The sequence below is a fragment of the Mixophyes fleayi genome (genome assembly GCF_038048845.1).
Source record: "Mixophyes fleayi isolate aMixFle1 chromosome 2 unlocalized genomic scaffold, aMixFle1.hap1 SUPER_2_unloc_3, whole genome shotgun sequence".
Lineage (NCBI taxonomy): Eukaryota > Metazoa > Chordata > Amphibia > Anura > Limnodynastidae > Mixophyes > Mixophyes fleayi.
In genome coordinates this window covers 248646-269428 of record NW_027445880.1, presented here as the reverse complement: position 1 = coordinate 269428, position 20783 = coordinate 248646, and the positions used below count along the sequence as shown (strand labels likewise).

Genomic DNA, 20783 nt, shown 5'->3' with positions numbered 1-20783 from the left:
AATGTTTCCTTTTCTAAGCCTGAAGAGAAATGTAAGGGTGCTCCAATGATTTTTACAAGTTTTGACAAACTTCAAGGATGCGGGATGAGAAATGAAGTTAGCTTGAAGCAATTCCTTAAAAACACAAGCATTAATCTAAAGATAATTAACCCTTCTTGATGACTGCTTAAGGATCCAGTGCACATGAGTTTGGCAGATGATGATAAAGAGTTCCTCTCGTACTTTACCTCCATCTTCTCTCTTTGCTTTACTCGGTTGCAACGCTTTCAGGCAAACTTCCCATGCAGACTTAAAACTTCTTGTCTCAATCTTCTAAACTACAGCAGATCCACATATCAGCCTACATCTGGACAGGTGACCACACCATGGGATCCCAGAGCAGAGGGCAATGGGATTGCTGAAAGTCCAAAGACGTGATAGTAGAAATCGCTGAAAATGCTTTCATACAAAAAAAATCCCTGACATCAATTGGAGTAAACATAGTGAAGGCCAGTCCTCTTTAGCATAGGGACAGCATCCAGGGTTATATTCCCTGATGGTCAGTGTTGGATTTCTCGTTTTTGTCTGTTTACGCTCCAAAGATCCTTTTGAGATTTTCACTCACTGGAGAACATATCTTAGCGATCACCATGATGTGTATGAAACCCTGTTCAGCAGAACATGTAACCAATAGTAAAACATGGGCCGGTTAGCTCAGCTGGTTAGAGCGTGGTGCTAATAACGCCAAGGTCACGGGTTCGGTCCCCGTACGGGCCAAACATTTTAAGGTTATTCAGACTGTCTACTTCAAGGACACATTGTGAAAAACCGTCAAAGAGTATAAATTAGAAGTCATGGCTGTATGTGTTTATATACACAGCACCATTACAGAAAAACCAGTGAAGCAGTTTGCTTGTTATAGATTTAACTAATGTTCATTCCAGTAATATCAAAGAAAAAGCAAAAGTTGCTTTTCACTTAACTGTTTAGGCATGAGAATTGGATTTAGTTGACTTATTCCTAGAGTTCAAGCAACCAGTCTCCTGAAAGTTTACCAGCTTTTATTAAAACATTTGTCCCTTCAAGCTGCAAAAGGAATGTGAGGATCTGCAAAGTCATGAGAGAAAATGTCAATGGAAATCTTTTCTCGAACTAAAATTCTTGACTTTTCCATCCTCATCCAGTGCAATTTCAGCCAAAAATAGGGGATGCTGATTGCGTCACTGCACTTGAGCAATTTGCCAAATGATAACAGGTTGCATTAAAATGTTTCCTTTTCTAAGCCTGAAGAGAAATGTAAGGGTGCTCCAATGATTTTTACAAGTTTTGACAAACTTCAAGGATGCGGGATGAGAAATGAAGTTAGCTTGAAGCAATTCCTTAAAAACACAAGCATTAATCTAAAGATAATTAACCCTTCTTGATGACTGCTTAAGGATCCAGTGCACATGAGTTTGGCAGATGATGATAAAGAGTTCCTCTCGTACTTTACCTCCATCTTCTCTCTTTGCTTTACTCGGTTGCAACGCTTTCAGGCAAACTTCCCATGCAGACTTAAAACTTCTTGTCTCAATCTTCTAAACTACAGCAGATCCACATATCAGCCTACATCTGGACAGGTGACCACACCATGGGATCCCAGAGCAGAGGGCAATGGGATTGCTGAAAGTCCAAAGACGTGATAGTAGAAATCGCTGAAAATGCTTTCATACAAAAAAAATCCCTGACATCAATTGGAGTAAATATAGTGAAGGCCAGTCCTCTTTAGCATAGGGACAGCATCCAGGGTTATATTCCCTGATGGTCAGTGTTGGATTTCTCGTTTTTGTCTGTTTACGCTCCAAAGATCCTTTTGAGATTTTCACTCACTGGAGAACATATCTTAGCGATCACCATGATGTGTATGAAACCCTGCTCAGCAGAACATGTAACCAATAATAAAACATGGGCCGGTTAGCTCAGCTGGTTAGAGCGTGGTGCTAATAACGCCAATGTCGCGGGTTCGATCTCCATACGGGCCAAAAATTTTAAGGTTATTCAGACTGTCTACTTCGTGGACACATTGTGAAAAACCGTCAAAGAGTATAAATTAGAAGTCATGGCTGTATGTGTTTATATACACAGCACCATTACAGAAAAACCAGTGAAGCAGTTTGCTTGTTATAGATTTAACTAATGTTCATTCCAGTAATATCAAAGAAAAAGCAAAAGTTGCGTTTCACTTAACTGTTTAGGCATGAGAATTGGATTTAGTTGACTTATTCCTAGAGTTCAAGTAACCAGTCTCCTGAAAGTTTACCAGCTTTTATTAAAACATTTGTCCCTCCAAGCTGCAAAAGGAATGTGAGGATCTGCAAAGTCATGAGAGAAAATGTCAATGGAAATCTTTTCTCGAACTAAAATTCTTGACTTTTCCATCCTCATCCAGTGCAATTTCAGCCAAAAATGGGGGATGCAGATTGCGTCACTGCACATGAACAATTTGCCAAATGATAACAGGTTGCATTAAAATGTTTCCTTTTCTAAGCCTGAAGAGAAATGTAAGGGTGCTCCAATGATTTTTACAAGTTTTGACAAACTTCAAGGATGCGGGATGAGAAATGAAGTTAGCTTGAAGCAATTCCTTAAAAACACAAGCATTAATCTAAAGATATTTAACCCTTCTTGATGACTGCTTAGGGATCCAGTGCACATGAGTTTGGCAGATGATGATAAAGAGTTCCTCTCGTACTTTACCTCCATCTTCTCTCTTTGCTTTACTCGGTTGCAACGCTTTCAGGCAAACTTCCCATGCAGACTTAAAACTTCTTGTCTCAATCTTCTAAACTACAGCAGATCCACATATCAGCCTACATCTGGACAGGTGACCACACCATGGGATCCCGGAGCAGAGGGCAATGGGATTTCTGAAAGTCCAAAGACGTGATAGTAGAAATCGCTGAAAATGCTTTCTCACAATAAAAATCCCTGACATCAATTGGAGTAAACATAGAGAAGGCCAGTCCTCTTTAGCATAGGGACTGCATCCAGGATTATATTCCCTGATGGTCAGTGTTGGATTTCTCGTTTTTGTCTGTTTTCGCTCCAAAGATCCTTTTGAGATTTTCACTCACTGGAGAACGTATCTTAGCGATCACCATGATGTGTATGAAACCCTGCTCAGCAGAACATGTAACCAATAGTAAAACATGGGCCGGTTAGCTCAGCTGGTTAGAGCGTGGTGCTAATAACGCCAAGGTCACGGGTTCGGTCCCCGTATGGGCCAAACATTTTAAGGTTATTCAGACTGTCTACTTCAAGGACACATTGTGAAAAACCGTCAAAGAGTATAAATTAGAAGTCATGGCTGTATGTGTTTATATACACAGCACCATTACAGAAAAACCAGTGAAGCAGTTTGCTTGTTATAGATTTAATTAATGTTCATTCCAGTAATATCAAAGAAAAAGCAAAAGTTGCGTTTCATTTAACTGTTTAGGCATGAGAATTGGATTTAGTTGACTTATTCCTAGAGTTCAAGTAGCCAGTCTCCTGAAAGTTTACCAGCTTTTATTAAAACATTTGTCCCTTCAAGCTGCAAAAGGAATGTGAGGATCTGCAAAGTCATGAGAGAAAATGTCAATGGAAATCTTTTCTCGAACTAAAATTCTTGACTTTTCCATCCTCATCCAGTGCAATTTCAGCCAAAAATAGGGGATGCAGATTGCGTCACTGCACATGAACAATTTGCCAAATGATAACAGGTTGCATTAAAATGTTTCCTTTTCTAAGCCTGAAGAGAAATGTAAGGGTGCTCCAATGATTTTTACAAGTTTTGACAAACTTCAAGGATGCGGGATGAGAAATGAAGTTAGCTTGAAGCAATTCCTTAAAAACACAAGCATTAATCTAAAGATATTTAACCCTTCTTGATGACTGCTTAAGGATCCAGTGCACATGAGTTTGGCAGATGATGATAAAGAGTTCCTCTCGTACTTTACCTCCATCTTCTCTCTTTGCTTTACTCGGTTGCAACGCTTTCAGGCAAACTTCCCATGCAGACTTAAAACTTCTTGTCTCAATCTTCTAAACTACAGCAGATCCACATATCAGCCTACATCTGGACAGGTGACCACACCATGGGATCCCGGAGCAGAGGGCAATGGGATTTCTGAAAGTCCAAAGACGTGATAGTAGAAATCGCTGAAAATGCTTTCTCACAATAAAAATCCCTGACATCAATTGGAGTAAACATAGAGAAGGCCAGTCCTCTTTAGCATAGGGACTGCATCCAGGATTATATTCCCTGATGGTCAGTGTTGGATTTCTCGTTTTTGTCTGTTTTCGCTCCAAAGATCCTTTTGAGATTTTCACTCACTGGAGAACGTATCTTAGCGATCACCATGATGTCTATGAAACCCTGCTCAGCAGAACATGTAACCAAAAGTAAAACATGGGCCAGTTAGCTCAGCTGGTTAGAGCGTGGTGCTAATAACGCCAATGTCGCGGGTTCGATCCCCGTACGGGCCAAAAATTTTGAGGTTATTCAGACTGTCTACTTCGTGGACACATTGTGAAAAACCGTCAAAGAGTATAAATTAGAAGTCATGGCTGTATGTGTTTATATACACAGCACCATTACAGAAAAACCAGTGAAGCAGTTTGCTTGTTATAGATTTAACTAATGTTCATTCCAGTAATATCAAAGAAAAAGAAAAAGTTGCGTTTCACTGTTTAGGCATGAGAATTGGATTTAGTTGACTTATTCCTAGAGTTCAAGTAACCAGTCTCCTGAAAGTTTACCAGCTTTTATTAAAACATTTGTCCCTTCAAGCTGCAAAAGGAATGTGAGGATCTGCAAAGTCATGAGAGAAAATGTCAATGGAAATCTTTTCTCGAACTAAAATTCTTGACTTTTCCATCCTCATCCAGTGCAATTTCAGCCAAAAATAGGGGATGCAGATTGCATCACTGCACATGAACAATTTGCCAAATGATAACAGGTTGCATTAAAATGTTTCCTTTTCTAAGCCTGAAGAGAAATGTAAGGGTGCTCCAATGATTTTTACAAGTTTTGACAAACTTCAAGGATGCGGGATGAGAAATGAAGTTAGCTTGAAGCAATTCCTTAAAAACACAAGCAATAATCTAAAGATATTTAACCCTTCTTGATGACTGCTTAAGGATCCAGTGCACATGAGTTTGGCAGATGATGATAAAGAGTTCCTCTCGTACTTTACCTCCATCTTCTCTCTTTGCTTTACTCGGTTGCAACGCTTTCAGGCAAACTTCCCATGCAGACTTAAAACTTCTTGTCTCAATCTTCTAAACTACAGCAGATCCACATATCAGCCTACATCTGGACAGGTGACCACACCATGGGATCCCGGAGCAGAGGGCAATGGGATTGCTGAAAGTCCAAAGACGTGATAGTAGAAATCGCTGAAAATGCTTTCTCACAATAAAAATCCCTGACATCAAATGAAGTAAACATAGTGAAGGCCAGTCCTCTTTAGCATAGGGACAGCATCCAGGGTTATATTCCCTGATGGTCAGTGTTGGATTTCTCGTTTTTGTCTGTTTACGCTCCAAAGATCCTTTTGAGATTTTCACTCACTGGAGAACATATCTTAGCGATCACCATGATGTGTATGAAACCCTGCTCAGCAGAACATGTAACCAATAATAAAACATGGGCCGGTTAGCTCAGCTGGTTAGAGCGTGGTGCTAATAACGCCAATGTCGCGGGTTCGATCTCCATACGGGCCAAAAATTTTAAGGTTATTCAGACTGTCTACTTCGTGGACACATTGTGAAAAACCGTCAAAGAGTATAAATTAGAAGTCATGGCTGTATGTGTTTATATACACAGCACCATTACAGAAAAACCAGTGAAGCAGTTTGCTTATTTAACTAATGTTCATTCCAGTAATATCAAAGAAAAAGCAAAAGTTGCGTTTCACTTAACTGTTTAGGCATGAGAATTGGATTTAGTTGACTTATTCCTAGAGTTCAAGTAACCAGTCTCCTGAAAGTTTACCAGCTTTTATTAAAACATTTGTCCCTCCAAGCTGCAAAAGGAATGTGAGGATCTGCAAAGTCATGAGAGAAAATGTCAATGGAAATCTTTTCTCGAACTAAAATTCTTGACTTTTCCATCCTCATCCAGTGCAATTTCAGCCAAAAATAGGGGATGCAGATTGCGTCACTGCACATGAACAATTTGCCAAATGATAACAGGTTGCATTAAAATGTTTCCTTTTCTAAGCCTGAAGAGAAATGTAAGGGTGCTCCAATGATTTTTACAAGTTTTGACAAACTTCAAGGATGCGGGATGAGAAATGAAGTTAGCTTGAAGCAATTCCTTAAAAACACAAGCATTAATCTAAAGATATTTAACCCTTCTTGATGACTGCTTAGGGATCCAGTGCACATGAGTTTGGCAGATGATGATAAAGAGTTCCTCTCGTACTTTACCTCCATCTTCTCTCTTTGCTTTACTCGGTTGCAACGCTTTCAGGCAAACTTCCCATGCAGACTTAAAACTTCTTGTCTCAATCTTCTAAACTACAGCAGATCCACATATCAGCCTACATCTGGACAGGTGACCACACCATGGGATCCCGGAGCAGAGGGCAATGGGATTTCTGAAAGTCCAAAGACGTGATAGTAGAAATCGCTGAAAATGCTTTCTCACAATAAAAATCCCTGACATCAATTGGAGTAAACATAGAGAAGGCCAGTCCTCTTTAGCATAGGGACTGCATCCAGGATTATATTCCCTGATGGTCAGTGTTGGATTTCTCGTTTTTGTCTGTTTTCGCTCCAAAGATCCTTTTGAGATTTTCACTCACTTTAGAACGTATCTTAGCGATCACCATGATGTGTATGAAACCCTGCCCAGCAGAACATGTAACCAATAGTAAAACATGGGCCGGTTAGCTCAGCTGGTTAGAGCATGGTGCTAATAACGCCAAGGTCACGGGTTCGGTCCCCGTACGGGCCAAACATTTTAAGGTTATTCAGACTGTCTACTTCAAGGACACATTGTGAAAAACCGTCAAAGAGTATAAATTAGAAGTCATGGCTGTATGTGTTTATATACACAGCACCATTACAGAAAAACCAGTGAAGCAGTTTGCTTGTTATAGATTTAATTAATGTTCATTCCAGTAATATCAAAGAAAAAGCAAAAGTTGCGTTTCATTTAACTGTTTAGGCATGAGAATTGGATTTAGTTGACTTATTCCTAGAGTTCAAGTAGCCAGTCTCCTGAAAGTTTACCAGCTTTTATTAAAACATTTGTCCCTTCAAGCTGCAAAAGGAATGTGAGGATCTGCAAAGTCATGAGAGAAAATGTCAATGGAAATCTTTTCTCGAACTAAAATTCTTGACTTTTCCATCCTCATCCAGTGCAATTTCAGCCAAAAATAGGGGATGCTGATTGCGTCACTGCACATGAGCAATTTGCCAAATGATAACAGGTTGCATTAAAATGTTTCCTTTTCTAAGCCTGAAGAGAAATGTAAGGGTGCTCCAATGATTTTTACAAGTTTTGACAAACTTCAAGGATGCGGGATGAGAAATGAAGTTAGCTTGAAGCAATTCCTTAAAAATACAAGCATTAATCTAAAGATATTTAACCCTTCTTGATGACTGCTTAAGGATCCAGTGCACATGAGTTTGGCAGATGATGATAAAGAGTTCCTCTCGTACTTTACCTCCATCTTCTCTCTTTGCTTTACTCGGTTGCAACGCTTTCAGGCAAACTTCCCATGCAGACTTAAAACTTCTTGTCTCAATCTTCTAAACTACAGCAGATCCACATATCAGCCTACATCTGGACAGGTGACCACACCATGGGATCCCAGAGCAGAGGGCAATGGGATTGCTGAAAGTCCAAAGACGTGATAGTAGAAATCGCTGAAAATGCTTTCATACAAAAAAAATCCCTGACATCAATTGGAGTAAACATAGTGAAGGCCAGTCCTCTTTAGCATAGGGACAGCATCCAGGGTTATATTCCCTGATGGTCAGTGTTGGATTTCTCGTTTTTGTCTGTTTACGCTCCAAAGATCCTTTTGAGATTTTCACTCACTGGAGAACATATCTTAGCGATCACCATGATGTGTATGAAACCCTGCTCAGCAGAACATGTAACCAATAGTAAAACATGGGCCGGTTAGCTCAGCTGGTTAGAGCGTGGTGCTAATAACGCCAATGTCGCGGGTTCGATCCCCGTACGGGCCAAAAATTTTAAGGTTATTCAGACTGTCTACTTCGTGGACACATTGTGAAAAACCGTCAAAGAGTATAAATTAGAAGTCATGGCTGTATGTGTTTATATACACAGCACCATTACAGAAAAACCAGTGAAGCAGTTTGCTTGTTATAGATTTAACTAATGTTCATTCCAGTAATATCAAAGAAAAAGAAAAAGTTGCGTTTCACTGTTTAGGCATGAGAATTGGATTTAGTTGACTTATTCCTAGAGTTCAAGTAACCAGTCTCCTGAAAGTTTACCAGCTTTTATTAAAACATTTGTCCCTTCAAGCTGCAAAAGGAATGTGAGGATCTGCAAAGTCATGAGAGAAAATGTCAATAGAAATCTTTTCTCGAACTAAAATTCTTGACTTTTCCATCCTCATCCAGTGCAATTTCAGCCAAAAATAGGGGATGCAGATTGCATCACTGCACATGAACAATTTGCCAAATGATAACAGGTTGCATTAAAATGTTTCCTTTTCTAAGCCTGAAGAGAAATGTAAGGGTGCTCCAATGATTTTTACAAGTTTTGACAAACTTCAAGGATGCGGGATGAGAAATGAAGTTAGCTTGAAGCAATTCCTTAAAAACACAAGCATTAATCTAAAGATATTTAACCCTTCTTGATGACTGCTTAAGGATCCAGTGCACATGAGTTTGGCAGATGATGATAAAGAGTTCCTCTCGTACTTTACCTCCATCTTCTCTCTTTGCTTTACTCGGTTGCAACGCTTTCAGGCAAACTTCCCATGCAGACTTAAAACTTCTTGTCTCAATCTTCTAAACTACAGCAGATCCACATATCAGCCTACATCTGGACAGGTGACCACACCATGGGATCCCGGAGCAGAGGGCAATGGGATTGCTGAAAGTCCAAAGACGTGATAGTAGAAATCGCTGAAAATGCTTTCTCACAATAAAAATCCCTGACATCAAATGAAGTAAACATAGTGAAGGCCAGTCCTCTTTAGCATAGGGACAGCATCCAGGGTTATATTCCCTGATGGTCAGTGTTGGATTTCTCGTTTTTGTCTGTTTACGCTCCAAAGATCCTTTTGAGATTTTCACTCACTGGAGAACATATCTTAGCGATCACCATGATGTGTGTGAAACCCTGCTCAGGAGGACATGTAACCAATAGTAAAACATGGGCCGGTTAGCTCAGCTGGTTAGAGCGTGGTGCTAATAACGCCAAGGTCACGGGTTCGATCCCCGTACGGGCCAAAAATTTTAAAGTTATTCAGACTGTCTACTTCGTGGACACATTGTGAAAAACCGTCAAAGAGTATAAATTAGAAGTCATGGCTGTATGTGTTTATATACACAGCACCATTACAGAAAAACCAGTGAAGCAGTTTGCTTGTTATAGATTTAATTAATGTTCATTCCAGTAATATCAAAGAAAAAGAAAAAGTTGCGTTTCACTGTTTAGGCATGAGAATTGGATTTAGTTGACTTATTCCTAGAGTTCAAGTAACCAGTCTGCTGAAAGTTTACCAGCTTTTATTAAAACATTTGTCCCTTCAAGCTGCAAAAGGAATGTGAGGATCTGCAAAGTCATGAGAGAAAATGTCAATGGAAATCTTTTCTCGAACTAAAATTCTTGACTTTTCCATCCTCATCCAGTGCAATTTCAGCCAAAAATAGGGGATGCAGATTGCATCACTGCACATGAACAATTTGCCAAATGATAACAGGTTGCATTAAAATGTTTCCTTTTCTAAGCCTGAAGAGAAATGTAAGGGTGCTCCAATGATTTTTACAAGTTTTGACAAACTTCAAGGATGCGGGATGAGAAATGAAGTTAGCTTGAAGCAATTCCTTAAAAACACAAGCATTAATCTAAAGATATTTAACCCTTCTTGATGACTGCTTAAGGATCCAGTGCACATGAGTTTGGCAGATGATGATAAAGAGTTCCTCTCGTACTTTACCTCCATCTTCTCTCTTTGCTTTACTCGGTTGCAACGCTTTCAGGCAAACTTCCCATGCAGACTTAAAACTTCTTGTCTCAATCTTCTAAACTACAGCAGATCCACATATCAGCCTACATCTGGACAGGTGACCACACCATGGGATCCCGGAGCAGAGGGCAATGGGATTGCTGAAAGTCCAAAGACGTGATAGTAGAAATCGCTGAAAATGCTTTCTCACAATAAAAATCCCTGACATCAAATGAAGTAAACATAGTGAAGGCCAGTCCTCTTTAGCATAGGGACAGCATCCAGGGTTATATTCCCTGATGGTCAGTGTTGGATTTCTCGTTTTTGTCTGTTTACGCTCCAAAGATCCTTTTGAGATTTTCACTCACTGGAGAACATATCTTAGCGATCACCATGATGTGTATGAAACCCTGCTCAGGAGGACATGTAACCAATAGTAAAACATGGGCCGGTTAGCTCAGCTGGTTAGAGCGTGGTGCTAATAACGCCAAGGTCACGGGTTCGATCCCCGTACGGGCCAAAAATTTTAAAGTTATTCAGACTGTCTACTTCGTGGACACATTGTGAAAAACCGTCAAAGAGTATAAATTAGAAGTCATGGCTGTATGTGTTTATATACACAGCACCATTACAGAAAAACCAGTGAAGCAGTTTGCTTGTTATAGATTTAATTAATGTTCATTCCAGTAATATCAAAGAAAAAGCAAAAGTTGCGTTTCACTTAACTGTTTAGGCATGAGAATTGGATTTAGTTGACTTATTCCTAGAGTTCAAGTAACCAGTCTCCTGAAAGTTTACCAGCTTTTATTAAAACATTTGTCCCTCCAAGCTGCAAAAGGAATGTGCGGATCTGCAAAGTCATGAGAGAAAATGTCAATGGAAATCTTTTCTCGAACTAAAATTCTTGACTTTTCCATCCTCATCCAGTGCAATTTCAGCCAAAAATAGGGGATGCAGATTGCGTCACTGCACATGAACAATTTGCCAAATGATAACAGGTTGCATTAAAATGTTTCCTTTTCTAAGCCTGAAGAGAAATGTAAGGGTGCTCCAATGATTTTTACAGGTTTTCACAAACTTCAAGGATGCGGGATGAGAAATGAAGTTAGCTTGAAGCAATTCCTTAAAAACACAAGCATTAATCTAAAGATATTTAACCCTTCTTGATCACTGCTTAAGGATCCATTGCACATGAGTTTGGCAGATGATGATAAAGAGTTCCTCTCGTACTTTACCTCCATCTTCTCTCTTTGCTTTACTCGGTTGCAACGCTTTCAGGCAAACTTCCCATGCAGACTTAAAACTTCTTGTCTCAATCTTCTAAACTACAGCAGATCCACATATCAGCCTACATCTGGACAGGTGACCACACCATGGGATCCCGGAGCAGAGGGCAATGGGATTGCTGAAAGTCCAAAGACGTGATAGTAGAAATCGCTGAAAATGCTTTCTCACAATAAAAATCCCTGACATCAAATGGAGTAAACATAGTGAAGGCCAGTCCTCTTTAGCATAGGGACAGCATCCAGGGTTATATTCCCTGATGGTCAGTGTTGGATTTCTCGTTTTTGTCTGTTTACGCTCCAAAGATCCTTTTGAGATTTTCACTCACTGGAGAACGTATCTTAGCGATCACCATGATGTGTATGAAACCCTGCTCAGCAGAACATGTAACCAGTAGTAAAACATGGGCCGGTTAGCTCAGCTGGTTAGAGCGTGGTGCTAATAACGCCAAGATCGCGGGTTCAATCCCCGTACGGGCCAAACATTTTAAGGTTATTCAGACTGTCTACTTCAAGGACACATTGTGAAAAACCGTCAAAGAGTATAAATTAGAAGTCATGGCTGTATGTGTTTATATACACAGCACCATTACAGAAAAACCAGTGAAGCAGTTTGCTTGTTATAGATTTAATTAATCTTCATTCCAGTAATATCAAAGAAAAAGCAAAAGTTGCGTTTCATTTAACTGTTTAGGCATGAGAATTGGATTTAGTTGACTTATTCCTAGAGTTCAAGTAGCCAGTCTCCTGAAAGTTTACCAGCTTTTATTAAAACATTTGTCCCTTCAAGCTGCAAAAGGAATGTGAGGATCTGCAAAGTCATGAGAGAAAATGTCAATGGAAATCTTTTCTCGAACTAAAATTATTGACTTTTCCATCCTCATCCAGTGCAATTTCAGCCAAAAATAGGGGATGCAGATTGCGTCACTGCACATGAACAATTTGCCAAATGATAACAGGTTGCATTAAAATGTTTCCTTTTCTAAGCCTGAAGAGAAATGTAAGGGTGCTCCAATGATTTTTACAGGTTTTCACAAACTTCAAGGATGCGGGATGAGAAATGAAGTTAGCTTGAAGCAATTCCTTAAAAACACAAGCATTAATCTAAAGATATTTAACCCTTCTTGATCACTGCTTAAGGATCCATTGCACATGAGTTTGGCAGATGATGATAAAGAGTTCCTCTCGTACTTTACCTCCATCTTCTCTCTTTGCTTTACTCGGTTGCAACGCTTTCAGGCAAACTTCCCATGCAGACTTAAAACTTCTTGTCTCAATCTTCTAAACTACAGCAGATCCACATATCAGCCTACATCTGGACAGGTGACCACACCATGGGATCCCGGAGCAGAGGGCAATGGGATTGCTGAAAGTCCAAAGACGTGATAGTAGAAATCGCTGAAAATGCTTTCTCACAATAAAAATCCCTGACATCAAATGAAGTAAACATAGTGAAGGCCAGTCCTCTTTAGCATAGGGACAGCATCCAGGGTTATATTCCCTGATGGTCTATGTTGGATTTCTCGTTTTTGTCTGTTTACGCTCCAAAGATCCTTTTGAGATTTTCACTCACTGGAGAACATATCTTAGCGATCACCATGATGTGTATGAAACCCTGCTCAGGAGAACATGTAACCAATAGTAAAACATGGGCCGGTTAGCTCAGCTGGTTAGAGCATGGTGCTAATAACGCCAAGGTCGCGGGTTCGATCCCCTTACGGGCCAAAAATTTTAAGGTTATTCAGACTGTCTACTTCGTGGACACATTGTGAAAAACCGTCAAAGAGTATAAATTAGAAGTCATGGCTGTATGTGTTTATATACACAGCACCATTACAGAAAAACCAGTGAAGCAGTTTGCTTGTTATAGATTTAACTAATGTTCATTCCAGTAATATCAAAGAAAAAGCAAAAGTTGCGTTTCACTTAACTGTTTAGGCATGAGAATTGGATTTAGTTGACTTATTCCTAGAGTTCAAGTAGCCAGTCTCCTGAAAGTTTACTAGCTTTTATTAAAACATTTCTCCCTTCAAGCTGCAAAAGGAATGTGAGGATCTGCAAAGTCATGAGAGAAAATGTCAATGGAAATCTTTTCTCGAACTAAAATTCCTGACTTTTCCATCCTCACCCAGTGCAATTTCAGCCAAAAATAGGGGATGCAGATTGCGTCACTGCACATGAACAATTTGCCAAATGATAACAGGTTGCATTAAAATGTTTCCTTTTCTAAGCCTGAAGAGAAATGTAAGGGTGCTCCAATGATTTTTACAAGTTTTGACAAACTTCAAGGATGCGGGATGAGAAATGAAATTAGCTTGAAGCAATTCCTTAAAAACACAAGCATTAATCTAAAGATATTTAACCCTTCTTAATGACTGCTTAAGGATCCAGTGCACATGAGTTTGGCAGATGATGATAAAGAGTTCCTCTCGTACTTTACCTCCATCTTCTCTCTTTGCTTTATTCGGTTGCAACGCTTTCAGGCAAACTTCCCATGCAGACTTAAAACTTCTTGTCTCAATCTTCTAAACTACAGCAGATCCACATATCAGCCTACATCTGGACAGGTGACCACACCATGGGATCCCGGAGCAGAGGGCAATGGGATTGCTGAAAGTCCAAAGACGTGATAGTAGAAATCGCTGAAAATGCTTTCTCACAATAAAAATCCCTGAAATCAATTGGAGTAAACATAGTGAATGCCATTCCTCTTTAGCATAGGGACAGCATCCAGGTTTATATTCCCTGATGGTCAATGTTGGATTTCTCGTTTTTGTCTGTTTACGCTCCAAAGATCCTTTTCAGATTTTCACTCACTGGAGAACGTATCTTAGCGATCACCATGATGTGTATGAAACCCTGCTCAGCAGAACATGTAACCAGTAGTAAAACATGGGCCGGTTAGCTCAGCTGGTTAGAGCGTGGTGCTAATAACGCCAAGATCGCGGGTTCAATCCCAGTAGGGGCCAAACATTTTAAGGTTATTCAGACTGTATACTTTGTGGACACATTGTGAAAAACCGTCAAGAAGTATAAATTAGAAGTCATGGCTGTATGTGTTTATATACACAGCACCATTACAGAAAAACCAGTGAAGCAGTTTGCTTGTTATAGATTTAACTAATGTTCATTTCAGTAATATCAAAGAAAAAGCAAAAGTAAATTGTTTAGGCATGGGAATTGGATTTAGTTGACTTATTCCTAGAGTTCAAGTAGCCAGTCTCCTGAAAGTTTACTAGCTTTTATTAAAACATTTGTCCCTTCAAGCTGGAAAAGGAATGTGAGGATCTGCAAAGTCATGAGAGAAAATGTCAATGGAAATCTTTTCTCGAACTAAAATTCTTGACTTTTCCATCCTCATTCAGTGCAATTTCAGCCAAAAATAGGGGATGCAGATTGCGTCACTGCACATGAACAATTTGCCAAATGATAACAGGTTGCATTAAAATGTTTCCTTTTCTAAGTCTGAAGAGAAATGTAAGGGTGCTCCAATGATTTTTACAAGTTTTGACAAACTTCAAGGATGCGGGATGAGAAATGAAATTAGCTTGAAGCAATTCCTTAAAAACACAAGCATTAATCTAAAGATATTTAACCCTTCTTGATGACTGCTTAAGGATCCAGTGCACATGAGTTTGGCAGATGATGATAAAGAGTTCCTCTCGTACTTTACCTCCATCTTCTCTCTTTGCTTTACTCGGTTGCAACGATTTCAGGCAAACTTCCCATGCAGACTTAAAACTTCTTGTCTCAATCTTCTAAACTACAGCAGATCCACATATCAGCCTACATCTGGAGAGGTGACCACACCATGGGATCCCGGAGCAGAGGGCAATGGGATTGCTGAAAGTCCAAAGACGTGATAGTAGAAATCGCTGAAAATGCTTTCTCACAATAAAAATCCCTGACATCAAATGGAGTAAACATAGTGAAGGCCAGTCCTCTTTAGCATAGGGACAGCATCCAGGGTTATATTCCCTGATGGTCAGTGTTGGATTTCTCGTTTTTGTCTGTTTACGCTCCAAAGATCCTTTTGAGATTTTCACTCACTGGAGAACATATCTTAGCGATCACCATGATGTGTATGAAACCCTGCTCAGCAGAACATGTAACCAATCGTAAAACATGGGCCGGTTAGCTCAGCTGGTTAGAGCGTGGTGCTAATAACGCCAAGGTCGCGGGTTCGATCCCAGTACGGGCCAAACATTTTAAGGTTATTCAGACTGTCTACTTCGTGGACACATTGTGAAAAACCGTCAAAGAGTATAAATTAGAAGTCATGGCTGTATGTGTTTATATACACAGCACCATTACAGAAAAACCAGTGAAGCAGTTTGCTTGTCTGCTTGTTTTAGATTTAACTAATGTTCATTCCAGTAATATCAAAGAAAAAGAAAAAGTTGCGTTTCACTTAACTGTTTAGGCATGAGAATTGGATTTAGTTGACTTATTAGTAGAGTTCAAGTAGCCAGTCTCCTAAAAGTTTACCAGCTTTTATTAAAACATTTGTCCCTTCAAGCTGGAAAAGAAATGTGAGGATCTGCAAAGTCATGAGAGAAAATGTCAATGGAAATCTTTTCTCGAACTAAAATTCTTGACTTTTCCATCCTCATCCAGTGCAATTTCAGCCAAAAATAGGGGATGCAGATTGCGTCACTGCACATGAACAATTTGCCAAATGATAACAGGTTGCATTAAAATGTTTCCTTTTCTAAGCCTGAAGAGAAATGTAAGGGTGCTCCAATGATTTTTACAAGTTTTGACAAACTTCAAGGATGCGGGATGAGAAATGAAATTAGCTTGAAGCAATTCCTTAAAAACACAAGCATTAATCTAAAGATATTTAACCCTTCTTAATGACTGCTTAAGGATCCAGTGCACATGAGTTTGGCAGATGATGATAAAGAGTTCCTCTCGTACTTTACCTCCATCTTCTCTCTTTGCTTTATTCGGTTGCAACGCTTTCAGGCAAACTTCCCATGCAGACTTAAAACTTCTTGTCTCAATCTTCTAAACTACAGCAGATCCACATATCAGCCTACATCTGGACAGGTGACCACACCATGGGATCCCGGAGCAGAGGGCAATGGGATTGCTGAAAGTCCAAAGACGTGATAGTAGAAATCGCTGAAAATGCTTTCTCACAATAAAAATCCCTGAAATCAATTGGAGTAAACATAGTGAATGCCATTCCTCTTTAGCATAGGGACAGCATCCAGGTTTATATTCCCTGATGGTCAATGTTGGATTTCTCGTTTTTGTCTGTTTACGCTCCAAAGATCCTTTTCAGATTTTCACTCACTGGAGAACGTATCTTAGCGATCACCATGATGTGTATGAAACCCTGCTCAGCAGAACATGTAACCAGTAGTAAAACATGGGCCGGTTAGCTCAGCTGGTTAGAGCGTGGTGCTAATAACGCCAAGATCGCGGGTTCAATCCCAGTAGGGGCCAAACATTTTAAGGTTATTCAGACTGTATACTTTGTGGACACATTGTGAAAAACCGTCAAGAAGTATAAATTAGAAGTCATGGCTGTATGTGTTTATATACACAGCACCATTACAGAAAAACCAGTGAAGCAGTTTGCTTGTTATAGATTTAACTAATGTTCATTTCAGTAATATCAAAGAAAAAGCAAAAGTAAATTGTTTAGGCATGGGAATTGGATTTAGTTGACTTATTCCTAGAGTTCAAGTAGCCAGTCTCCTGAAAGTTTACTAGCTTTTATTAAAACATTTGTCCCTTCAAGCTGGAAAAGGAATGTGAGGATCTGCAAAGTCATGAGAGAAAATGTCAATGGAAATCTTTTCTCGAACTAAAATTCTTGACTTTTCCATCCTCATTCAGTGCAATTTCAGCCAAAAATAGGGGATGCAGATTGCGTCACTGCACATGAACAATTTGCCAAATGATAACAGGTTGCATTAAAATGTTTCCTTTTCTAAGTCTGAAGAGAAATGTAAGGGTGCTCCAATGATTTTTACAAGTTTTGACAAACTTCAAGGATGCGGGATGAGAAATGAAATTAGCTTGAAGCAATTCCTTAAAAACACAAGCATTAATCTAAAGATATTTAACCCTTCTTGATGACTGCTTAAGGATCCAGTGCACATGAGTTTGGCAGATGATGATAAAGAGTTCCTCTCGTACTTTACCTCCATCTTCTCTCTTTGCTTTACTCGGTTGCAACGATTTCAGGCAAACTTCCCATGCAGACTTAAAACTTCTTGTCTCAATCTTCTAAACTACAGCAGATCCACATATCAGCCTACATCTGGAGAGGTGACCACACCATGGGATCCCGGAGCAGAGGGCAATGGGATTGCTGAAAGTCCAAAGACGTGATAGTAGAAATCGCTGAAAATGCTTTCTCACAATAAAAATCCCTGACATCAAATGGAGTAAACATAGTGAAGGCCAGTCCTCTTTAGCATAGGGACAGCATCCAGGGTTATATTCCCTGATGGTCAGTGTTGGATTTCTCGTTTTTGTCTGTTTACGCTCCAAAGATCCTTTTGAGATTTTCACTCACTGGAGAACATATCTTAGCGATCACCATGATGTGTATGAAACCCTGCTCAGCAGAACATGTAACCAATCGTAAAACATGGGCCGGTTAGCTCAGCTGGTTAGAGCGTGGTGCTAATAACGCCAAGGTCGCGGGTTCGATCCCAGTACGGGCCAAACATTTTAAGGTTATTCAGACTGTCTACTTCGTGGACACATTGTGAAAAACCGTCAAAGAGTATAAATTAGAAGTCATGGCTGTATGTGTTTATATACACAGCACCATTACAGAAAAACCAGTGAAGCAGTTTGCTTGTCTGCTTGTTTTAGATTTAACTAATGTTCATTCCAGTAATATCAAAGAAAAAGAAAAAGTTGCGTTTCACTTAACTGTTTAGGCATGAGAATTGGATTTAGTTGACTTATTAGTAGAGTTCAAGTAGCCAGTCTCCTAAAAGTTTACCAGCTTTTATTAAAACATTTGTCCCTTCAAGCTGGAAAAGAAATGTGAGGATCTGCAAAGTCATGAGAGAAAATGTCAATGGAAATCTTTTCTCGAACTAAAATTCTTGACTTTTCCATCCTCATCCAGTGCAATTTCAGCCAAAAATAGGGGATGCAGATTGCGTCACTGCACATGAACAATTTGCCAAATGATAACAGGTTGCATTAAAATGTTTCCTTTTCTAAGCCTGAAGAGAAATGTAAGGGTGCTCCAATGATTTTTACAAGTTTTGACAAACTTCAAGGATGCGGGATGAGAAATGAAGTTAGCTTGAAGCAATTCCTTAAAAACATAAGCATTAATCTAAAGATATTTAACCCTTCTTGATGACTGCTTAAGGATCCAGTGCACATGAGTTTGGCAGATGATGATAAAGAGTTCCTCTCGTACTTTACCTCCATCTTCTCTCTTTGCTTTACTTGGTTGCAACGCTTTCAGGCAAACTTCCCATGCAGACTTAAAATTTCTTGTCTCAATCTTCTAAACTACAGCAGATCCACATATCAGCCTACATCTGGACAGGTGACCACACCATGGGATCCCGGAGCAGAGGGCAATGGGATTGCTGAAAGTCCAATGACGTGATAGTAAAAATCGCTGAAAATGCTTTCTCACAATAAAAATCCCTGACATCAATTGGAGTAAACATAGTGAAGGCCAGTCCTCTTTAGCATAGGGACAGCATCCAGGGTTATATTCCCTGATGGTCAGTGTTGGATTTCTCATTTTTGTCTGTTTACGCTCCAAAGATCCTTTTGAGATTTTCACTCACTGGAGAACATATCTTAGCGATCACCATGATGTGTATGAAACCCTGCTCAGCAGAACAAGTAACCAATAGTAAAACATGGGCCGGTTAGCTCCGCTGGTTAGAGCATGGTGCTAATAACACCAAGGTCGCAGGTTCGATCCCCGTAAGGGCCAAAAATTTTAAGGTTATTCAGACTGTCTACTTCGTGGACACATTGTGAAAAACCCGTCAAAGAGTATAAATTAGAAGTCATGGCTGTATGTGTTTATATACACAGCACCATTACAGAAAAACCAGTGAAGCAGTTTGCTTGTCTGCTTGTTATAGATTTAACTAATGTTTATTCCAGTAATATCAAAGAAACAGCAAAAGTTGCGTTTTACTTAACTGTTTAGGCATGAGAATTGGATTTAGTTGACTTATTCCTAGAGTTCAAGTAGCCAGTCTCCTGAAAGTTTACTAGCTTTTATTAAAACATTTGTCCCTTCAAGCTGGAAAAGGAATGTGAGAATCTGCAAAGTCATGAGAGAAAATGTCAATGTAAATCTTTTCTCGAACTAAAATTCTTGACTTTTCCATCCTCACCCAGATCCACATATCAGCCTACATCTGGACAGGTGACCACACCATGGGATCCCGGAGCAGAGGGCAATGGGATTGCTGAAAGTCCAAAGACGTGATAGTAGAAATCGCTGAAAATGCTTTCTCACAATAAAAATCCCTGACATCAATTGGAGTAATCATAGTGAAGGCCAGTCCTCTTTAGCATAGGGACAGCATCCAGGGTTATATTCCCTGATAGTCAGTGTTGGATTTCTCGTTTTTGTCTGTTTACGCTCCAAAGATCCTTTTGAGATTTTCACTCACTAGAGAACATATCTTAGCGATCACCATGATGTGTATGAAACCCTGCTCACCAGAACATGTAACCAATAGTAAATCATGGGCCGGTTAACTCAGCTGGTTAGAGCGTGGTGCTAATTACGCCAAGGTCGGGGGTTCGATCCCCGTACGGGCCAAACATTTTAAGCTTATTCAGACTGTCTACTTCGTGGACACATTGTGAAAAACCGTCAAAGAGTATAAATTAGAAGTCATGGCTGTATGTGTTTATATACACAGCACCATTACAGAAAAACCAGTGAAGCAGTTTGCTTCTTATAGATTTAACTAATGTTCATTCCAGTAATATCAAAGAAAAAGCAAAAGTTGCGTTTCACTTAACTGTTTAGGCATGAGAATTGGATTTAGTTGACTTATTCCTAGAGTTCAAGTAGCCAGTCTCCTGAAAGTTTACTAGCTTTTATTAAAACATTTGTCCCTTCAAGCTGGAAAAGGATTGTGAGGATCTGCAAAGTCATGAGAGAAAATGTCAATAGAAATCTTTTCTCAAACTAAAATTCTTGACTTTTCCATCCTCATCCAGTGCAATTTCAGCCAAAAATAGGGGATGCAGATTGCGTCACTGCACATGAACAATTTGCCAAATGATAACAGGTTGCATTAAACTGTTTCCTTTTCTAAGCCTGAAGAGAAATGTAAGGGTGCTCCAATGATTTTTACAAGTT

The 20783-nt window shown here is 39.6% G+C and overlaps 11 non-coding genes across 11 annotated transcripts; all 11 read left to right on the top strand.

Moving 5' to 3' along the window:
- The first annotated feature begins 682 nt into the window (after positions 1-682).
- Positions 683-756, top strand: TRNAI-AAU (transfer RNA isoleucine (anticodon AAU)). The gene has a single exon. It is a non-coding gene; the product is annotated as a tRNA-Ile (tRNA).
- A 2414-nt stretch (positions 757-3170) lies between these two features.
- Positions 3171-3244, top strand: TRNAI-AAU (transfer RNA isoleucine (anticodon AAU)). Its single transcript has one exon. It is a non-coding gene; the product is annotated as a tRNA-Ile (tRNA).
- Positions 3245-4414: 1170 nt separating this feature from the next.
- TRNAI-AAU (transfer RNA isoleucine (anticodon AAU)) lies at positions 4415-4488 on the top strand. Its single transcript has one exon. It is a non-coding gene; the product is annotated as a tRNA-Ile (tRNA).
- Positions 4489-6890: 2402 nt separating this feature from the next.
- On the top strand, positions 6891-6964 carry TRNAI-AAU (transfer RNA isoleucine (anticodon AAU)). Its single transcript has one exon. It is a non-coding gene; the product is annotated as a tRNA-Ile (tRNA).
- A 1170-nt stretch (positions 6965-8134) lies between these two features.
- TRNAI-AAU (transfer RNA isoleucine (anticodon AAU)) lies at positions 8135-8208 on the top strand. Its single transcript has one exon. It is a non-coding gene; the product is annotated as a tRNA-Ile (tRNA).
- Positions 8209-9373: 1165 nt separating this feature from the next.
- On the top strand, positions 9374-9447 carry TRNAI-AAU (transfer RNA isoleucine (anticodon AAU)). The gene has a single exon. It is a non-coding gene; the product is annotated as a tRNA-Ile (tRNA).
- Positions 9448-10612: 1165 nt separating this feature from the next.
- Positions 10613-10686, top strand: TRNAI-AAU (transfer RNA isoleucine (anticodon AAU)). Its single transcript has one exon. It is a non-coding gene; the product is annotated as a tRNA-Ile (tRNA).
- A 1170-nt stretch (positions 10687-11856) lies between these two features.
- On the top strand, positions 11857-11930 carry TRNAI-AAU (transfer RNA isoleucine (anticodon AAU)). The gene has a single exon. It is a non-coding gene; the product is annotated as a tRNA-Ile (tRNA).
- A 1170-nt stretch (positions 11931-13100) lies between these two features.
- On the top strand, positions 13101-13174 carry TRNAI-AAU (transfer RNA isoleucine (anticodon AAU)). Its single transcript has one exon. It is a non-coding gene; the product is annotated as a tRNA-Ile (tRNA).
- A 2403-nt stretch (positions 13175-15577) lies between these two features.
- Positions 15578-15651, top strand: TRNAI-AAU (transfer RNA isoleucine (anticodon AAU)). The gene has a single exon. It is a non-coding gene; the product is annotated as a tRNA-Ile (tRNA).
- Positions 15652-18062: 2411 nt separating this feature from the next.
- Positions 18063-18136, top strand: TRNAI-AAU (transfer RNA isoleucine (anticodon AAU)). The gene has a single exon. It is a non-coding gene; the product is annotated as a tRNA-Ile (tRNA).
- The last annotated feature ends 2647 nt before the right edge of the window (positions 18137-20783 follow it).